This window comes from Balaenoptera ricei, chromosome 13 (genome assembly GCF_028023285.1).
Source record: "Balaenoptera ricei isolate mBalRic1 chromosome 13, mBalRic1.hap2, whole genome shotgun sequence".
Taxonomy (NCBI): domain Eukaryota; kingdom Metazoa; phylum Chordata; class Mammalia; order Artiodactyla; family Balaenopteridae; genus Balaenoptera; species Balaenoptera ricei.
Genome location: NC_082651.1, coordinates 47,914,455 through 47,936,172, shown reverse-complemented (window position 1 = coordinate 47,936,172; position 21,718 = coordinate 47,914,455). Strand labels below are relative to the sequence as shown.

The 21,718-nt window shown below is 38.4% G+C and overlaps 1 protein-coding gene across 3 annotated transcripts in view; it reads left to right on the top strand.

The window, feature by feature from the left end:
* The first annotated feature begins 871 nt into the window (after window positions 1-871).
* AFTPH (aftiphilin) overlaps window positions 872-21,718 on the top strand; it is a 63,022-nt gene continuing 42,175 nt past the window's right edge. For 2 of the 3 annotated variants that reach the window (XM_059943199.1, XM_059943201.1), the window contains exon 1: window positions 872-1,094. The gene's annotated coding sequence lies outside the window, so the exon portion shown is untranslated. The remainder of the gene's footprint in view (window positions 1,095-21,718) is intronic. The other variant, XM_059943200.1, reaches the window with a different exon arrangement.

Genomic DNA, 21,718 nt, shown 5'->3' with positions numbered 1-21,718 from the left:
TGGCCGGTGTTCTACATTACAAAGGAAGGGGAAAGGTTGTAAAAATGCAAATGACCAAAACTGATGATAGAAAAATGTTATGACCGCTGTTAAAGAAACGCGGAAGTTGATTTGATTTCTTTAGTTTCATCGAATAGTCTTCCGCAGCATCTATGAAAAATGACCACCGTCTCAATACGTTAGCAAAACCCCCCAATTTTTTTGTTGTTGGTCTCGAAGACGATTTGTCAGTTCGGCAGCTGCTTTCCCTCTTGGTTTCCATTTTAAATTTGATTTCATTCTTCTTTGTTATTTCAATATATCAGCTTCCTCTTCTGTCAGCTTAAATTAGAAAGAGGAAGGGACTTGGTGAACGAAAAAGTCGTTTTTCGGGGCGAAAAGGGCAAGCTGATAAGTGCTCTCCAGCAGCTTTTTGGTGGAGAAGATAGGGTTCCGTATTTCAAAACCTTTGCAATTTTTACTTGGAGAGCAAGAGACTTAACTCAGTCCTGAGCTGAACGTTGACGTTAGCCGGCTAAGGAGCACCTGTCCCTCTCCTGGAGCGCTGCCTCAGGAATCCCGGAGTGCGAGAGCACTTCTTTTCCCCTCACAGCTCGATGACTCGCGAGGAAGTCAAGAAAAAGGGCGGCTTGCCCGCACCCAAAATGGCGGCCGGCGCTCTGAGCGACGGCGCCTGCGCAGGGGTAAGCGTTCAGTGACACTGATTTCCCCGGAGTGTCCTCCCCCCCACCCCCCAGCACCCACTAGCGCCCGGCCCCGACCTAGCCACCTGCGCCCGGAAGTGACGTGTCGGCGGCAGCGGTTCTCCCGCTGCATGATGGGAGAGTGTGTGGAGTGGGCGGGGGGTCTCCGCGGAGGAGGAGGTGGAGGCGGCGGCGGCGGCGGAAGAGGGCGGAGGGTAATGGGATGGGGGTCTCGCGGCAGCGCTGAAACTCCGGGTGGGCGTCCATGGCGCTGCTTTGCTGACAGGGCTGAGAGCAGCCTGCCTTCCGCTTTCACCAGCTCCGCGTCCGAATAACCGGTCCTTCCCCGGGGAGCCAGTTCCTCCTCGGGCCCCTGAGCCATGCCCATCGAGGCCGCCCCGGACGAGCCAGGTAAGCGCCACCGCTCCGCTCCCCTAGCCGCGTGGGGGAAAGAGGATGGGGGACCCGGCCCAGCCCACCGGCCGGATCCTCGCCCGGGCCGGGGGCACCTGCCGCGGAGCTGGGGGCTGCGGGGACGGTGCCGGCTCTGCGGGCCTGCGCGCTCCGGGCTCTGTCCTTTTCCACGGCGGGTGCGGGGACGCCGGCGGCGGCGCCCAAAGCACACGGCCCCTCCTTGCCATCCCGGGCACCGGCCGGGGAAGTGAGAGCCTTTCCAACGTCCCCGGCTGCCACGGTCTCGCCCTGCCCCGCAGCTTCCACCTGCCTACAGCTCCGCACCGGTCGCTCCCTCCCGGGAGCTTGTTGAGAAGTTTGGGGCTTTGCTCCGGCTTCCTCTTTCTCTCTCCCCCTCCCTCGTGACAGGTGTAAACACTGACTGCTTCTCCCAGGCCCTAGGCCAGCCGCGACCAGAATGTGATGCTTCCTAGGGTCTCTGAAGCAAGCGGATTTTGAGTCCTCCAACAGGCAAAGGAGACGGCACCAAAGGTCCTTCATCCCTTCCTGAGAGGACCTTTTCTGCTCCCTTCTTGCACTCCTCAAGAAATAGTCTGCGTCCCCTCCCCAGACTGCGTGCGAAAAGTTGGACCATTATACTTTAAGTGTCCTGTTTGGCACGTGCTACGTCTTGCTTGGGCAGGGGACGGAGTATAGGGTGAACGGTGGTAGGATCCTTTCACCATTAGGAAAGTGCTGAGAATGACTAGGTTTTTCTCTTGTTGGTTAATTCAAGTTACAGCTTGGTTTCCCACTGAATCTTCTTTTGGGGCCGAGGGAAGGACTAACCCCTTCATGGAAATATTTTACTAGGGAGCAAATGAAACAAAATCAGTAGTTCCGTTTCAAAGTTCTCACTTTAGGAGAAGAAAAGTAAAACTTTACTTTTGAACTTTAATCTTCCCTTTCACCAGCTACGTTTTAGTTTTTTTGGTAGGATGGGAGGGAGAGACAGTCTAATCCTTGATGTTACATTTAATTGTTGCTTTCTGTTAACTTTTAGACATGGATATATGCTAAACTCTAAGGGAAACAACTGTTTCAACGCTATTGTGTTGGCATAATCTACACAGTTTCTCTACATTTTATATGCTTTGCCAACTTAAATATTGGCTTTTGTAGTACTCATTTTTAACTCTTTGCAGAAGTAGATGTGTTTAAACAAAGTATGTATGGCAGTCTTCTAAATTTTGTCCACGATGATATTTCACATGTATTAAAAAGCAGATCCTGTGTAAAACATCTAGGCAAGTAAATGTTACCTATTAAATGCTCATTAGATCGAATTCCTCTGTTTATGTATCATTATATTCATTAATCTTCAAGGCATAGACACCCTTTTCTAGATATCTATTAAAAGTATAGATATTCACATAATATGTAGGACATTAAATTTTAGTGTTTTCTGGTCTTTTGACCTAGAGACTGTTATAAAAATAATCCTATAATCAAAGCAAAGAAAATGTATCCACAGTTGCATTGATAAATTTTGCAGAATCCAATTGTCTACGAAAATCTTGTAATCTAGGTGAATCCTATTTTAAAACATCATTTTAAATTCTCATTTTTTTTCTACTTACAGTAAGTTAAAAACTTGTTCAGGAAAATAGTGAAATTTATCAAATAATGTTTTATTTTGTGTGAAATTCTAACGTGCCTCCCTTAACAATCTAAGAAGTCTTTGAATAGCATCTCATTGAGGGATTACCCCTTCTCTCCCAAGCCTACCCCCAAAAACTCATAAAAGGAGGACATTAAATTTTTAGGCATTTTTAAACAGTCATACATTATTTAAACCAAACGTTGATATTCTTATTTAATTTTACCTACAATTTGTAAGTTAAAAAATACCCTTTTCTCTCTATGCTTAGCACTTTCAATTCCTCTTCAAGTAGGCTAGTGAACCTTTCCAGCCTGAAATTTATAAGTATTTCTGGTTTCTACACAATTTTGGAACTATCTGGTGTTATGTGGAGTATATATACATTTCACTTTGGTAATTAATCTTTTCTCAATCAGTATATATATACACGCATACATACATGTACACACACAGTCACAGGTTCTTTTGCAACTTTATATGATAGTTACTAACACTGGTATACACTACTTCCTGTGAGCAAGATACTTTTCTTTTTTTTTTTTTGGCTGTGCCATGCGGCTTGCGGGATCTTAGTTCCCTGGCCAAGGATTGAACCCAAGCCCTCGGCATTGAAAGTTCAGAGTCCTAACCACTGCATCGCCAGGGAATTCCCAGCAAGATACTTTTCTAAGTGATTTATATGCAATATATTAACTCATTTAGTCCTCACAACAACCCTGTAAGCTAGGAGGTGGTATCCCCACTTTTCAGAAAGGAAACTTAGGCACAGAGATGTTAAGTAACTTGCCTGAGGTCAAACAGCTGGTGACAGAGCCAAGATATGACAGTTTTATTTTTCATATTTATATACTCTTTATGTAGTTTTTAAAACATGCCAATACGATATATTTTATGGGAATCGTATAATATGTAGCAAAAGTATGAAAACATGCATTGGAATGATAAATTCCAAATCAGTTAAAGTTACCTCTGGAGAACTGGAGAGGAATAAGGGATCTAGGAAGAGTCCATGGTTTTTCAGCCATAACTGTACTGTCTTTAAAATAAATCTGAAGCAGATTTGGTAAAGATTAAGATATAACACAGCCAGGTGGTGTGCACTTGATCATTCACTGTATGTATTTTTCTAAACTTTGTTGTATGCTTGAAATCATAATAAAATACAAAGTTCAGGTTTTTCATTTAAAAACAAAGGATCACTCTCATCTTTCAGCAGTGTATATTTTAAAAGAGGACAGGAAGGAGTTAGTGTTATTTTGTGTTGATTTCCTTTTAAAATACAAGGAGCTTTTAATTTGAAAACATTTGAATTAAGAATTGTTGCCCTCCCAAGGGTCCTCTGCAGTAACTTCCCTTGCCTGGGCTCTTCTCTAATTGCTGCCAACCATCTCAACAGCCCTGTATCACACTTCTAATTTCTATTTCTGGCCTTAGCCTAGGGTAGGACTTATAGGTCTCAATTAGATGTATTCCCTGGGAAAGAGAAAAGGAAGACACTATATGTGGGGAAGAAGCAGGGAAGTAAGGAGTTTGGGAAAAGTGAAAAAAGAGGAAAAATAGGAGATTTAAGACTCCATCCTTATCATTCCTCAGTCACCACCACCCCTATTCCAAATAACTAACTTAAAGGTTGTCTGTATGCTCAAAGCTTAATTTACAAGCACTATTTTGGTGAGTAGTTTCCAGAGGAAAATTAAGTAGTAAATTAGAATAAATTCACTGCATGTTCTATTTATGTAAATATTTACAATATGCCACGAACCATTTCAATTAAATATCTACTAACATCATGGTGTTTTCTTCCTTTCATTCATACAGCAGATACCTATTGAGCACTCACTATATGTCAGGCCCTGTTCTAGGTGCTAGGGTCACTGAAATGATCAAATTAAAAAAAAAAAAATAGCCCTTATAGAGCTTCACTTTCTTGGCATTTGTATATGTGTGTGCACATGCATGTTTGTGTATGTGTATTGGAATCAGAGATTTAGAGTGTGAGAGGGCAGTGTTGTAGGGCTTCGTAGAAATTCTAATGTCTTTGGTTTTTTACTGTGTGAGATGGGAAGCTATTGCAGGGTTTTTGAGTAGAGATGTGACATAATCTATCTTTTAAAAGGATCTGTCTGGCTGTACAGACAGATCTTACTGCTGTACAGTAAGTAGATTATAGGAGTGCAAGAGTGGAAGCAGGAAGATTTCATTAGGAGTTGGTGACTAATACAGCTAAATGATCATTTTGTAATGAATACAAATGTCAAATCTGTATGTAGTACCCCTGAAACTAACAATATTGTACATAAACTGTATTTCAATAAATAAATAATACATCAAAAGTTAAAAATAAATAGATGATAGTAGTGGCTTGAACCAAGATGGTAGCAATAGAGATGATGAGAAGTGGTAGGACAGTTACTAGAATTGGAACCTCTAAGATTTTCCCCATTGCTAAACTCAAAAAACTCAGAGGTACATACTCCCTTCTGAAAAGTCAAGGCCCACACAGCCTACTTTCCCAGCATACTGCCTACTCGCTTCATATATCCTACATTCCAGCCAAACTCTGTGATGTGACTTCCTGCTCTTTGACAGTTGCCCCATGCTTTATCTTTAGTGCCTGCCGTTTCCTCTGTTAATTAAAATCCTTCGCATTTCAAATTCTCTTTAATGAAGTTTTTTTTTTTCTCATTTTCACCACTCTTTCCAGTCAAGTGAGATCTTTTTCTTAGAATCTTTAAAACCACATTTTACTTTATTTGGTGTTTATATTCTGCCTTGTATTAATTACTTTTACTGTCTTCCTGTATTGGTCCTCATAATTAATTATAAGTTTCTTTAAGTTGTGGCTCCATTACTCAGTCCTACCCCTTATAGAACCTGTCGTATGTAGCAGATGCTCAGTAAGGTGCGTGCATGTGTGTGTGTGTGTGTGTATAGTTTAATTTTTTAAGTCTTATTACAGAAGCATACAGAAGCATCGTAGAAAATAGTCAATCAAAAAAAAAATTACATTCCCATTACCCAGGAATCCCACTGCAAACAGTTCAGTGCATATCTTTCCACACATATATTTATGTATGTGTACTTTTTACCAGAATGAAATTTTATCATACAGACTGTTTTGTAGGTTGTTTTGATTTAGTCAGTTAGACTCCCTTACCACTTCAAGAAATTTTCATCTAAACTAATATTCAAGGCCATATTCAAATTCTTCCCCAGTTGACTCAAAAATATCCCTTTACAGCTGACTTGGCCAAATCAGCATTCACTCCATATTCTTCTGGTTATTAAAATTATGAAAGGGTAATACACTTTTACTATAGAAAATTTGGAAAATGTGGAAAGTGTAAAGAAAACTGGTATGCCTCTTAGTGGCAAATATCCATCTGTTTTAACACTTGGGACAGAGTAGCACTCAATAAATATATATATTTAAAGGAATAATAGAAAAATATGTCATTAGTCATCACACTACAAAAAGATAACTGAACATTTTGGTTTACATTTAGTTTTGTTTTTTTCCCTATGGATATACGAGTTTCATACACACATACATATATGAATGAATCATATTGCATCTCGGTGAACAAGTTTGTAGGTAATTTGGTTATTTCCATAGGACTGAGTCTTAGAAGTGGAGTTACTAAATCAAAGGGAAAGCCAATTGCTTTCTAAGAGGTTGTAATAAAATCACTCCTACTAGCAATAGTCGGGAGCACCCATCTTCCTGTAATCTGCTCAGATGGTCAATAAATACGCAGTTTTAAAATTGTTTACCTGAATTTTTATTTTGAATTTAGGCTTTTCAGCAGCGTGGAATGTTTGCATAATTTAAAATTTTTTGAAGGGTTTAAACGTGAGACATGTCCTTGTTGATAGAGGTTAAAATTGTTTAATGTCATGCTCTTTTAAAAATAGCTCTGATTCTGTTAGCAAGCTATTTAAGTACAAGAAATAGGATATTATTTTCTAGAGCTATGTTGTGCAATACGGAAGCCAGTGGCCACATGTGCCACTTGAAATAAAGCTAGTCCAAAGTAAGGTGTGCATTAAGTATAAAATACACACTAGATTTCAAAAACTAATGTAAAATATAGATTTCACATTGATTACATGTTAAAATAATAATATTTTGATACTTTGGGTTAAGTAACGTATATTAAATTAATTTCACCTCCTTTTTAATTGGCTACTGGGAAATTTTAAATTGTATATGTGGCTTTATTGTATTTTGATTGGACAGTGCTACTCTAGAGTATGACATTTTTACCTATGGAAAAGAAATGCAAGATAACTTCATTGTTCTAGAAAGTAGTTAATAGTTTTCTTAAAATTACTTCCTACATTTAAGCCTGTCAGTGTGTTTTTCCCAGTATACTCAGTTTGCTCATTTTTCAAATTATGTTTTTTATTACAAACTATAACTTATTGCAGTTCTTATGCTCTGAAGGAAATATGTGTAGTAGGAATTGGGGGAGGGTGTTAGGAAACTTACTTGAGGAATTGATACTTCTTCTAAGAATTGAAGCATGTGTGGGCATGTTTTATGCAATAGGATTGTAGGTGCAAAGGCCTTGTGGCACAAAAGAATGTTATTGTCTGACTTTCAAAAACTGAAAGAAGGCCTAGTTTAGAGCATTGAGAACAATAGGGGAAGGGAGAAGGAATCTGTGATGGAGAGATGGGAATGGCTTAGACTTTATTAAAGATTTTTTAAAAATCTTTATCACAAGCAGGGGATTGATGTGAACAGATTGGCTTTTTTTTTAAGTTTATTTGTTGTGATTGTTTATGAGATATTTCTATATATATATATATTTACATTTATTTTATTTATTTATTTTTGGCTGCATTGGGTCTTCATTGCTGTGCTCGGGCTTTCTCTAGTTGCAGTGAGCCCCGGGGGCTACTCTTCATTGCAGTGCACGGGCCCTTCATTGCGGTGGCTTCTCTTGTTGCGGAGCACAGGCTCTAGGCGCGCAGGCTTCAGTAGTTGTGGCGCGTGGGCCAGTAGTTGTGGCACACGGGCTTAGTTGCTCCACGGCATGTGGGATCTCAAACCCGTGTCCCCTGCAATGGCAGGCAGATTCTTAACCACTGCGCCACCAGGGAAGCCCAGATTGACTTTTTAAAAGATTACTTGGGTTGGGCATGATTGAATACTAATCAGGGAGACTAGTTTAGATAATGGAAGCTTACACCAGAATGGAGTCAGGGGAGTTGGAAGGAGGTACAGGTATTCCAAAGTTGAGAGATTCATGAGATAAAAATAATTCTTTAGAGATAGTGGAGGGTGGGGAGCTTTGTCAAGAATGGCTCTGAAGTTTCTGGCTTAGTGACTGGGTGGGTAGTGGGGTCATCAGCCCAGGGTTAGAGAGCTCTGGATGAGGACCAAGTTTGAGGAAGAAAAGCTTGGGTTCTGTTCTTCTTAAGCCCAGTTCCAGGTCTTTGAGGACCTCAAGTGGAGAGAACTGTAGAGAATTGGCTTGGCTGGACTGGGTTTCAGGTTTGAGGGCTGGGCTGCAGGGAAAAATCTGGGAGTTCTAGAATGTACTAATTAAACCTTAGGTGGATGAGATTGTTTGAGGGAGAGTTGAGTAAGAACAGAGCCTAGATGAAACCTGGAAGAACTTATGCCACTAATTTGAGTATGTTCAGTACTTACAAGAAAATATCAGTTTGTTTTGAATCCTACTTGTAAAAGTGAAAGTAAGGAGTAAGTTGGATCAAATAAGTTAAATACTTCTGTTTGACTTATATGTATTTGAGTAGATAATCTAAGACAATTCTTATTTGATTATTTGGAAACATACCTTTTTCCTGCAATAGAAAACAAACTGGGCTTCCCTAACATCAAACACGCTGGGAATATTTATGAATAAGTATTGGTATTTTTGCTATATTAGTAGATCTAAGGAAAAATTATGTAATTATCTCCATAAATACTGAAAAGTCACTTTAAAAACCCATTTTCTGATTTTTTTTAAACAAAGCAACTTAAAATAAGAATTACTAGAAAATTCTGTAATATGATAAAACATATATACCTCAAACCAAAAATCAGTACCTTAGTTCAGTATCCTAATTAAGGGGAAATACTAGATGCCTGCTATCACCACTACTACTAAATCTGGTATTGGAGGCATTAGCCAACACAATCAATAAGGAAAAAGAGACATAAGAATTGGAAAGGAAAAGGTCAAACTACCCCAATTTGCTTATGATGTGATGGTATACTGTACAAGTAACAAGAGCTTTCAATTTTATAAACAGTACTCAGCAGTTAGAAAATAAGACATGAGCAGAAGAAAAAAAAAGGTAAAGTACCTAACAATAAACTTAATAATGTAAAAACCCTACATTGCTGTTTCAGTTTTATTAACAATTCTGTGTTTAGGTAATAGAAATCATTCTAAGTCATATCTTCTTATTCTTTAAATGCTGACTTCCAATGATACTTTTCAAAGTAAGACTTCTAGGAGTAGGATCTTTAATATTTGTATACATCTTAATGAGACCACAGTTTTTTAAATGGATGAAGTGAATAACATTTCTGCCTCACCCACCCTCCCAAGTGGACATTTTTGTTGTTGTTTTCTTCTTGGTCATTGCTTATGTTTTGTAGTATTTTCTGTTTTGCTGTGGTTTATCATCTCTCATAATAATTGTTTATTGTGAGCATGCAGAAATGTTGACCTGGAGTATTTGCAGATAAAACACGTCTGCTGTAGCAACACTCAAAATCTGAAGCATTGATTAATTTTCTCTCTTAAAGCTTTCATTTTTAGTAGCTATTTATAAAAAGTAATGAACCTATCATTAAGAAATAATTTAACTCTCTCTCTCTCTTTTTTTTTTTTTTTTGGCCATGCTACACAGTTTGTGGGAATCTCAGTTCTCCCCCCAGGGATCTAACCCGGGTCATGGCAGCGACAGCCCAGAATCCTAACTACTAGGCCACCAGGGAACTCCCTAACTCTTTTTACATTGAATATTTTTAATAGCATCTTTGTTCCTTAAAAAAAAAAAATTATACAAGAGATTCAGGTATCAAATTCAAATTTTCTCTTAGCTAAAACCAAACAGAATGTTTGACTATTCATTACTTTTTACTTGTAGTTAAATCATGATTTCTTCTTACTCCTTTCCATATTTCAGACTCATTCCTCTATATCATAATGAGCCAGCAGATGATAGCATTCTGTCTCATTAAGTTTCAGAAGTTTACTTGAAGCACAGTACAAGTGTTACACCTGAATAAAATGTACAGATTTTTATCAGATAACCAGTGACCTTGGTTTCTGGAGGTGGAGAAAAGTTTCTGTTGTTGCTGCTATTCACATATTCATTTCTTAGTGTTCAGCTGCAAGTGAAACTGTGATTAATTTTTTAAATGTGGGGGTTTTTTTCCCAAGAATTCTATAACATTTAAATTATATAGATAATTATAAATGTTTCAAGGATTAGTGCAGTAATTTAAATTTGATCCTTTAAGGAACTTTTCCAATATTCATTTTTAAGAAAAGTACTAATTTATCGTGAACTCCTTGTTTTTGAAATCTTAAGAGAGTTAAATTTTGTAGTGATATTCTCATGTATGTGTACTGACAGAACTTTAAGAAATATTTGTACAATCAAATCACTGTAAGTAAGGGAAAACTTTTTTTATAAGAAAAGGTACTATTTCATTGATTTACCTATATTAATGAGTTCAGCAGTGAAGTTTAGAGATGTTTATGTTATCCCCAGAGTTATGAAGTCCAGTAATATTTATATTCTCTGGAAGCTTAACACAGTGGTTCTTAACCTTCGCTAACCATCAGAATTATCTTTGAAACTTTTTTTTTAAATACAGATATTCAGGCCCACCTATTCTATTAAAAAAATACTTAATACAAAGCTAAGATTGAGACGCATTGGTTTATAGCCTACTAGAGGAGAAAAACATGGAAATAAATTTGATTCACTTTGTTAAATGTAATAAAAGAGATAGATATAAAGAAGAATTAATTCAGACATGCAACCTGACATAATGAAAAGAACACTGATTTTTTTAATGTTAGAATCCTGCTGCATAACTCTTTGTGGGACCTTGAGCAGATTTTTTGACCTCTCTGAGCCTGTTCCTTTTTCTAAAAATGGATGTTTGAGATTAAATTGGATAGTGTACGAGTAAGTACCTTGCACAGTTCCTATCACATAATAACTTGATAAATATTGGTGATATCACTTCACAGAAAAACTCTATGCCTGAATAGGGTTTTGAAGGCTTAGTAAATGGGTTTTCTGGACAGATAAGAATAGTAAATTAGAAGAAGTGGCGTATGTGACAGCCTAGAGGTAACATAGTGCCAGTGGAGAACCCAGGGGGTAGTGTTGTCTGGCTGGAGGGAAGAGGGAGTGTCTTGGCTATATGGCTAAGATAAGGAGTTTCAAGTGGACTACAGGAATCCTGGCCAAAAATAAGGAGGCCCTGAAATACGATATTGGTCGTGGGATATTAAATACAGTAAGAGTTGTTAAGGACTTAATTTGTGGTTCATTTAATTTGAGGGAGGGAGATGGCAAAGAGGGAGCAGTCAGAGGTAACACTCAGATTTCCGGACTTAGAGCTCAGAATGTTATAAGAACGAGTGGTTTCTGTTTGTTCTTTGAGTAGAGGTTGACTTCAGTTTTGGAATTGGAGGATATGAGTTGTACTTGGGACATCCAGGTAGAGAGATTCAGAAAGGCAGTTGGGTAGGCAGAGGTTGGGCAGCCACAGATAGATAGAGGTTTGGCCATAGTGAACATACAATATCAAACAAAATGGGGAAGAGATCTCTCAGGGATAAGAATATGAGGAAGCCAAGGCCTGGGGAACATGGACATTTATGAGGCAAGCAGAAGAAGCAGATACACTGAAGGAGGAGAAAGAAAGGATATGATAGGTAGGAGGAGAATCAAGAGAGAATGCCTCTTCAGAAAGGCTTTTTCATTTAAAAATGTGTTTTAGACACCTTTCCCTATTAGCAGTATAGCTTTATCTTTTTAAAAAATGGTTACAGTTTCTATTTACCCTAATTCCTTATTGATAGATATTTAAGTCGTTTTCAGTTGCTTCTTTAAAAACAAACAATGCAGGAATTAACATTTTGTGGAAATATCTTTGCATACTTATATGAATGCATCTGTGGAATACATTCTTGCAGATGAAATTGCTTAGTCAAAAGAATATGCATTATAAAATTTCTGATATATTACTAAATTGCCTGGAATATGTGAACCAATATATACTCCCACCAGTAGTATCTTTAATTTTATCTTTAAAGTGGCTTGCTTCCTAGATTGAGGGTAGTATGAATTTGAAAAATAAATAATATTTTTTATTTATTACTTTTATGTAAAATTCTTTAAAGAGAAAGGGAATACTTTGATTTTATCAAATTACTTGGTTCATTCAAATAACATAATTTAAGAATGCATTTTGTCCTTGAATGCACCAGATCAAGGAGTTCTTTGTTTTAAAAGAAGCTCTGTTTCCTCTTCTTATATGCTGGAAGCAATAATTGGATTTAGAGGAAGTGAATCAGAAGGAAGGAGAATGATAGTATTATTGTGAGGTGAATTAAACTTGAACAGAATTAATGGATGCAAACAGTTCTTGTCATTGTTGTAGACATAATGACATAACCAACACAAATTCTGTGCTAAGATTTTAGACAGAAATATTTTGATTTTTTTTTTTCTTCTTATATAGACTTTAAGCAATGGCCCCAAGACTGGAAAATGAGTTATTCTTATAAATCTGATCATAGGAGAGTCAGTGCCTTAGAAAATACCCAGAAATACTGCAGAAGTTTTAAGTTGCCCTAAATTGTACTGCTTACATAATTTAAAGGTAAAAACTATGGACAAATTTCACAGTTTGTTTTTATTTTGTTTAATTACCTGACATTGTTCACAGTACCAGTATGGAACTACCCACTGCCTTTTCCTAACTTCAGTGATACAAACTATATTAGGGGGAAATTGAGGTTAATTTTGGTCATTTTCTCTAAACTCCTTAGTATCCTTTTTGTCAGACTTTTTTTTTTTTTTTTTTTTTACACTTTGGGTTATGACCTCTTTCTGGTTTGTAAAATTCGCTATAGGGGATCATGACCAGCTTTTAAGAAAAAATGCAATAGAACTAAAAATATCAAGAGTACACAGAGTAACAGTAAATACTGAAACTTTTTTTTTTTTTTAATTTATTTATGGCTGTGTTGGGTCTTCTGTTTCTGTGCAAGGGCTTTCTCTAGTTGCGGCAAGCGGGGGCCACTCTTCATCGCGGTGCGCGGGCCTCTCACTATCGCGGCCTCTCTTGTTGCGGAGCACAGGCTCCAGACGCGCAGGCTCAGTAACTGGCTCACGGGCCTAGTTGCTCCGCGGCATGTGGGATCTTCCCAGACCAGGGCTCGAACCTGTGTCCCCTGCATTGGCAGGGAGATTCTCAACCACTGTGCCACCAGGGAAGCCCCTTTTTTTTAATGTATATATTTCTACTGTGAGTTACAGAGGGGAAATTTTTGAAAAATTCTGCTTTATACAATAGGCTAATTCTCAAGTCATTTGTAACCAAAGGTATAATAGTACATTGTAAATAATAAATGTCTGTTTTTTGTTTTTTGTTTTTTTTCCTTTTTACCCTTTAGTCTTTCTACCTCTTAGGAGAAAGTAAAACTTTAAACCAAGCAATAACACCATTAAAAGGTCAACTAGCTAGAAATTTGTTTGTAATGGGAATTCCTTCCATAGTTTCCATGAAGTTATCAGTACAGGTAGATCCACTTGTGGTAGTACCTGTATATCACACACACACACACACAAGACACACACACACTCATGAGCACTGTTTTGGAATGTGTTTACATTTGATTTTTCAGATATACAAAGCTTTTGTTTTATGATAATTTACCCCAAGAATGCCATTTATGTTATTGTCTGTGGATAATTTATGACTATTTCTAAGCCTGGTTCATTGTCTGGTTTCCTTCTGTTACCTCATGTGTCTCTGGGTCATCTTCTCAATTGATGGGTGGTCAGGGAACAAATTAAAGTAAAACTAATAGTACTTGGGAAAGACATCATTTGTGAGGTAAATCTTCTGTTACATAGGTCATAGTTTAAGGCCAAATTTGTGAGTTTTAGATTATCTAGGACATTGCTTTCTTTCTCATTAGCTCAGATAATTGAATTCTAACTGCATTTGGTTGCAGTTTTATAACTTTAGCTAGATGCTTTTTCCTCCAAAAGGTGAGTTGCTCTCATGGTGGGTGTTATGATACAGAGAGTAACACTGTCAGGAGAAGGGCAGCTGCCAAGAGCTTCACAAGGTGTACAGATTTTAGTTACAGACTAAAATGATGTCTTTAGTTTTGAAAGCCCACAAAGTATGGTTTTGGGGTTGGTTGGTTTGTTTTTCCCAGAATACCCTGGGCCCTTGAGGTTTAACTTACCAGTCTTGACCAGAATGCTAATTTAAAACTTTACAGCAAGAAATTTCTTTCAAAGTATGTCAGCTGTTCATGTCAGCTGATAGCAAAATCTGTGGGAAGATTTACATGGAGTACTGAAGAAAGTTGCTGGGAGCAGAGAACAAGAGCAAGGGAAATTAGTTGACTGCCCAGAGTAGTATCACGCTCTGGTGACACCGGGTGACACCGGCTGACACCTCCACTTAGGCGGAGAAACGGCCTCAGATTGAAGCAGGTATTTATGTTATTTGGTCTATTAAAAACACACGAACAAATTTTTGTCCTTTGGCTGTTTTTTTTCCCATAGCTGCATGTGAGTACTGTTCCTCTCCACACATTCTTTCCTCAGACAGATTGCAGCAAAATGATTGGATTTGTTTTCTTTCACATGTGTCATATTTCAGACCAGCCTCTCTCAAATCACACTTACTTACCTTGATTGAACTTAGGTATTTCCTAACTTTTTTGGGTGAGCACAAGGAGACCAGAGCTAGGGTTATAAGAAATCCAGCGGGGGCATGGAGGAGGTGGCAGCTCAAGAGGGTCAGTGGACCAAATGCCCCAGCAAGAACAAAAGTAGTGTATGCAGTTCCTACTGTGAGCCAGGCCCCGAGGACGCAGTGGTCAACAAAAGAGGCCTGTGCCTGCACAACCTTTCTAGTCTTTTGAGCTCAAGTAAAGTACCTCTTGGAAGAGCAGTTTCAGTGGAGTGGTAGGGTGAAGCCACATTGTGCTGGGCTGAGGAGTGAGTATAGGAGGTTAGGAAGTAGAGATAGCGAATAAATAAGGCCCTTTCAAGAAGCTTGGTGGTGAGGAGGAGGAGGTGAGCTAAAAGGGCACAGAAGGGAGGGGTTTGTTTTGTTTTGCTCTGATTTGTTTGAGGATGAAAGATTCTTGAACATTGACAGGCTGATGAGAAAGCATCAATAGTAATAGAGAAATTCAAAAGAGGCCCCTGAGCAAGCAGTTGAGAAAGAAAACAGAAGGTCCAGGGATTATCTGTAGACAATACTGTGAATGTAAGCAAGATTTTAGTGAAGGGGCATGAAAGTGAAGTAGTTTCTGCTTTTAGATTCTATTTTCAATGTAAAGTTTCAGGGATATTAGGGTGGAAATTTAGCGTGGCTAATTTATTCTGCAGCTATGTAAGAGCAGAGGGTAAAAAGGGGAAAAAATGGTTTTCTGAGGGCTAATGCATCTGCCCTCATTGCTGCTTCTGTTTCATGGCCTTTTTATCAACAGTTATCCAGTGTCATTTATTCAATTTCAAGTTGAAGTACCTTCTGGGAAAAATAGCTAGTAAACTCTCAAATATGGTCAGTTGATACTACAAGTTAAAGGTAAAACAGTTTCTAATGTTTTTATTTATCTTCAATTTTTACTGTGAAACTGTACAAATAAGTAAAATACCTTATGGATTTGCATAGAAGGTTAAAATATACAATGAAAGAAAAGCTCTTTCTTAGGAATTTTTGAAAACCAGATTCTGTAAAGTAATAACTTTTATTGCTGTTTAGCAACATTCATTGAAGAGTGAATATATATTGCTGCTCACATTGTCATTTACCTTATATATAGTATATTGGTACTTTTGTGACTCATCCTTATATTGAAACCAGGGAAGACAGATAATTTGGTTGTCACTTTTGGCAGTCTGGCCTTTTGAGGGTGGTCGACTTAGGTATAAAGATATTTTGCTGTTTATTTTCATTGTTTACCACATTTTTACCACTATGTACATTAATATTGAAACAAATTCACTTCTTGGCATTTTTGTTGGTTATACTTTTTTTTTTTTTTAGGTGGGGGCTGCATTGGGTCTTCGTTGCCGAGAGCAGGGGCTACTCTTCATTGTGGTGCACGGGCTTCTCATTGCAGTGGCTTCTCTTGTTGCGGAGCACGGGCTCTAGGCGCGGGCTTCAGCAGTTGTGGCTCGCGGGCTCTAGAGTGCAGGCTCAGTAGTTGTGGCACACAGGCTTCGTTGCTCCGCAGCATGTGGGATCTTCCCGGACCCAGGTTCGAACCCGTGTCCCCTTCATTGCAGGAGGATTCTTAACCACTGCACCACCAGGAAAGCCTGGGTATACTTTCTTCATCTTAGCTCGTAAGCATCTTTTTTTCTCCCAAATTGTTGTGGAAGTTTCAGAAAACTTTTAGGGAAGATTCTTGTAATTCTAATATTTGATGTCAATTATTTCTGCGATAGGACATTCTTCAAATATTTTATTAGCTTGTGACTGACTCACCGCTTACTAGTTATACTACCGTGAGGGATTATTTAACCTCTTTAAGCTTTTATTTCTTCATCTGTAAAATGAAGATAATCATTCCTACCTCATACTATAGTGTGAGGAATAAATGAGATAATTCACCAGTGCTTTTCACATAGTATTGACACATAGTTAACGCCCAACAAATATTAATATTGTTATTGATGGAAGCAGAGAATGAACGTATGTAGAATATACTATTTATTTAAAAGATATTTTAAATAATATTGCATATTATTGATACAGTTGATGTCAGTGGTATCTTGGGTTTTTGTTTTTAAATTGGCAAGTTCTAAGGAATTCTGAAATCTCTGAAAAATGCTCAGCTTTGAGATTGTGGGAGTGTGATTAAGTAGCCTTAAAGTTTGCAGCCTATGTTGATGGGAGGATGATAGTCCTAAAAACAAACAAACAACACCATCTTTCTCAGTTCTTTACTAAAAAGCTTTTATTTTTAGGGGCTCTCTTTGTTTTCTTAGCCGTGATTGAGCTAATATGCTGAGGACAAACCACTCAAAAAGAGAAAAAATATTATCCTTTTCGTAGATTCTGAATATTAGAGGCATGAAAACTTTTGTGACATCATATTCCAGTCATCTCTAGATGTATTGAAAACCAAAAAGTTAACTAAATTTAAATCTTCATATGGCTCAGAAGAAGGGCTTTTCCTTTTGTTTCTTTATGACAAGACAACTCTTAAGCAGGAATATGGGCAGGGCAGATTCATTTACAGTGCATTTTGATAGTGATAGTATCTTAAAACTCCCATGAGGATTTTACAGTAAAGATTTGCATAATTTCAACTACTGCAATAGCAGGCAACATTTGTAATGCAAATTGATGTTGTTAATTGCTTATGTAATATTTTCATTCATTTTTCTAAAGAAAATACAAATTTTTTTTCACTCACCCAAATGATTTAACAAATGATTAATTATAAACCTCAAACATATTGTGGTAAAAAGGTAGTGATTTTGTGTATGTGTGTGTCTGTGTGTGTGTTTCATTAAATAAGGCTTGTTAGTGTGGTTTATACTACTTAAGTCAGTAGCATAACTTCAGATACAATTGTTTGTCTTTCTTTTCCCTTTTCTTACCACTAACCTTTCTGCCTGTGTTCTTCACCACCACCACACCCACTTCTGTCCCAGTCCCTGTAAAAATAAGTTTGGAGCGAAGGGTCCTTGGTAAAGCTGGATTGTATCATCTAGAAGTACTATCTGGCCTTGAAAGTTGATGTACAAGTTGATAAAGCTGGGCTGATGTCCTGTAAAAGATGGGAATTTCTCTGTGGTGGGTTTTTAGCTTCTCTGGAAGGAACTCTCAATGTTTGATTCTGGGAGATTCCTAGAGGGCCTCTTAGAGACCCCACCACTATCACCAAATGTGAGCCCAAGGATCTTTGGGGTAGTTAACACTTTGTGTGGATGATGGAGGGTAGAGGGTTGGTCGAGGATTAACTCTCTCTTAGAGGAGTATGTGGAATCCTAATCCAACCAGGCACGTTCTTAGAAGCTTTTCTTCTTGTGGTCGTTCCTCTAACTTGAAAATATCTACAGCCGTATAATTCAAGGTACTACTGGTGAGAACTTCTGGGTTGCCTTGGCCTGTTCCACTTCAAAACCTCCATCTTTTAACAGACTACTGTTGGTCCTTTGAGTTGGTTCAGAGGATACGGTCTTAGTCCTTTAACCTTGGGCATTGTTTCCTATTTTCTAGGGATTGGTTATAGAAATTAGAAGTAAAGTCAACTTCATGTATCTTTAATGTGGTTAGTAATAGTTTTCTTTAATGATTTATTCTTTCAGTGACTTATAAAAGTATATGCAGAGTCATGTGAATGTTTGTGCCAACTAAGCAAATGTTGGCTTAGATTTTGTTAAGGGTAGACTATGATTTGAGCCGCAGACTTGGTGCAAGTTCAAATGTGATGATAGTTTATAACTTACTGAGTGCACAGAATGTGCCAGGTACTTAAGGTCTGTTATCTTTAATACTCATAACAGCATTGAAAGGTAGGGACTGCTAGCCCCTTTTTATAGATAGGAAACTGAAGCTCAGAGAGGGCAAACTCACATAGTTAGTAAACGGGGAAACCAGAATCTGAACCTAGGATCTGTCTAACTCCAGATCCAACATCTTTCCCCCATACCATACTACCTCTTGAGGCATACATATATAGCCTTAAATCCCAGAATAAGGCAAGGTTAAACAAGCACAACTTTTTTTTAATAGAATGGTATATTTTAAACTATGGTCACATATTCATTCACTTATAACATAGCTGCTGGTAATCTAAGTATGTTGATTTTCTGAGAAACACTTTTTGACGTATAGCATACACACAGCAAAGCACACAAACCTTAACTGTACAATGGGGTGAATTTTTACAAAAGTATGTGCCTGTGTAACTACTACGCAGGTCAAGAGATAATAACATTATCTCTATTAGCATCCAACAGGCTCTTTTATGCCCCCTTCCAGTCAATGCTCTACCCCCTCCCTATAAATAACCACTATTCTGAATTACCACCATAGATTAGTTTTGCCTGTTTTGAAGTTCATAGAAATGGACTTATACAATGTGTATTTTGTGTGTATTTATCTGGTTTCTTTTATACATTATGTCCGTGATAGTCATCCATGTTGTTGCATATACTAATAGTTCTTTTCATTGCCGTGTTTGTCTATACCATGGTTTATCTTAACCATTCTCCTGTTGATGGACATTTGGGTTATTTTCAGCTAAGAATAAAGTTGTCATGAAGAGTCTTGTGCATGTCTTTTAGTGCATATATATATATTAGGGGTATAAACCTGGTATAGTTTTAGTAGATACTTCCAAAGAGAATCCCAATTGCTCCACATCTTTGCCATCAGTGGCTATAGTTTAAATTGTTCTAATTTTAGCCATTCTGGTGGGTGTGTAGTTGTGTTTTGTGGTGTTTTTTGTTTGTTTGTTTCTTTATTTTGGCTGCATTGGGTCTTCATTGCTGCATGCAGGCTTTCTCTAGTTGTGGTGAGCGGGGGGTTACTCTTCATTGCGGTGCACAGGCTTCTCATTGTGGTGGCTTCTCTCGTTGCAGAGCATGGGCTCTAGGCGTGCGGGCTCAGTAGTTGTGACACACGGCCCCTAGGGTGCACAGGCTTCCGTAGTTGCAGTGTGTAGGCTCAGTAGTTGCAGCGTGCGGGCTCTAGGGCGCGCGGGCTTCAGTAGTTGTGGCATGCGGGCTCAGTAGTTGCAGCTCATGGGCTCTAGTGTGCAGGCTCAGTAGTTGTGGCACATGGGCTTAGTTGCTCCATGGCATGTGGGATCTTCCCGGACCAGGGCTCAAACCCATGTCCCCTGCATTGGCAGGTGGATTCTTAACCACTGTGCCACCAGGGAAGTCCCTCTTGTTGTGGTTTTAATGTGCATTTCCCTGACAACTTTTCAAATGCTTACTGGCCATTTGGACATCCACCTTTGTGAAATACTCTTTTGTTTAAATATTTTGGCCATTTTTCTTTTAGGTCGTCTCACATTGATTTGTAGGAATTTTTTGCATATTCTGGATATGAGTTCTTTGACAATTACATGTATTGCAGATATCTTCTTCCAGGCATTGGCTTGCCTTTTCATTCTCTTAATGTTGTTCTTTTGATGGACAGAAGTTTTTAATCTTAAGTCCAATTTATCAGTTTTTTCTTACATGAGTAGTGCTTTCTGTTACTTGTTTAAAACATCTTGTCTTCCTTAAAGTCATGAAAATATTCTCTTAAATTATCTCCTAGAAGGTTGATTGTTTTACCTTTCACATTGAGGCCTACAATCTGTATGGAGCTGGCTTTTGGGTAAGATGTTAGGTAGAGTCAAAGACCTTTCCCCCAGTTGATCTAGCAGCATTTGTTGAAAAGGCTGTTCTTCCCCCCCGCCCCCCACACTGCATTGGCATCTTTGTTATCATGTGGCCATATAGCTTTAAACCAAGGCTTGGTATCTGGTAGGTTAAATCCTCCAATTTTGTCTTTCTTGAGAAACTATTTTGAAATGGCTAGATAGTCTTAGATGATAGACCAATCCTTCTTCATTCCTCTGCCTTGCCAAGCCCATCTTGCCACTTAGCCCCAGAGCTTTCAGCCTAGAGACTCACCATCTTTTTTTTCTAAGACTATTTCAGACTTGAGGCTAGAACTCCGTAAGCAAATGTGGCGCCTCTTCTTGTGAGAGATTAATACTGAATCTCCTTCACTCATTATATCCCCTGTCACCTTGGCTGCTACTCTGGCACAGGCCTGCTCTGACTACCTTTAGGACTACCGTTACTACTCAGTCATGAGAGCCTTGTGTATACTATGACTTGAATCTTTCCTGAATATCCCCATTACTTGTTTACTCTCCTCTACCAGGTCTTGGAATAAGCAGACAAAACAATGGCAAGTTGAGCACACCCCCTTCCCTGCAGACATACACATACACACACACACACACACACACACACGCACAAGTGCTTGTTCAGGTTGTAAAGAAATTGGATGATTGATTAGGACTCCTTGTGCGTGGAGTAAGTAGTTCATTAAGGATGAAGAAACATTTATTGAGGTTGTCGTGTGCCAGACACTGTATTAAAGTAGCTCATCTATCTTTTTTTCTTTTTTCTGTTAAGTAGAAATAGCTACTTTAAAATCCATATTTTCCTGTGGTTAAAAAAAAAAAGTTAGATTTGTCTAAGTCAGACTTAATATGTAAATTCATTATACAAATAATACTTCAGTTAACGAACAAATATACTTCAGTTAACAAATTTTACTGAATTGCCCTGGGCACAGAAGAATTTTCTGAAAAATTTCAGGCCTCCTCCACACTGGCTGGTTGGCATTCTTGGCTGAAACTCGTGAGCAGTGGCACTCTCTTAGGTTTCTGAAGGGTGAGTTGGGCCAGAGCCAAGACCTGCTGAAGGGGAATGTGCAGCCCACGTTCTTCCCATCAATAGGTGACACAGGTTTGAGGAATGTGGAAATGTTCATAGTCTGGGGGGCTGATAGAGCCTGTTGCACCTAGAAGGAGAAAGAGAGTACCTTGCCAAGGTGTGACAGGAAGAAAAACTACTTTGTGTTGTTGGATTGGTTACAAAGTTCCTGATTTCAGGTCTTTGTATTTGCCTTAGCATCTGAGTTTTAAATAAGCCTTGAAATAATAAAATATTTTTCAAACAATGAAAAGTTTTAGAAAAA